Source organism: Austrofundulus limnaeus, unplaced genomic scaffold (genome assembly GCF_001266775.1).
Source record: "Austrofundulus limnaeus strain Quisiro unplaced genomic scaffold, Austrofundulus_limnaeus-1.0 Scaffold26, whole genome shotgun sequence".
NCBI lineage: Eukaryota > Metazoa > Chordata > Actinopteri > Cyprinodontiformes > Rivulidae > Austrofundulus > Austrofundulus limnaeus.
The window spans coordinates 2,445,794-2,446,383 of NW_013952428.1; positions in this window are offsets into that span (position 1 = coordinate 2,445,794).

Genomic DNA, 590 nt, shown 5'->3' on the forward strand with positions numbered 1-590 from the left:
GGTATCGGTATCGGGACACCTCTAGTCAGCACCAATGTGGATCAGCTGCTCGGGACAAAAGAAAAAAGCCCGTCAGCTAGCAGCTTCTGAAGTGACGAAACTAACCAAACAAATCGCCTCTAAATCATCTGGTGAGTTAATTATCTGCTGTGTGCAGTGTTCGCTTGCTTTTTAAAAAAAAAATCAAAGCCATTTTCTTTTATTTTATCTTTATTTCATCCGCCGAGGACACGCTCCTCCCACACCTTGCTGCTGCCACTGCATGTTCTGGTCTGAACACTAGTGCGTTCTTCGGTCTGAAAATAGTGCGTCCAACGAGAGACCTTTTGCGCTTTTTTGGCCGCTCAAAATGCGTTCGGTGTGAACGTAGCATTAGACAGAAATCTTGTGGGATCTCCACTGTATTAGCACTCAGTATGTGTTGGAATGACTCACGTACTATCATCTTCAATTGTTTTTTCACAATAGAAGACTTGTTGCCTTTTTAGTTTGATAAGGTTGTTCAGCTATAACCATCTTAAACCAGGTTTAAGATACAACCAATGATCACCCCCCCAGGAGCTTCAAACGGCAGCTCACTGCTCCACATG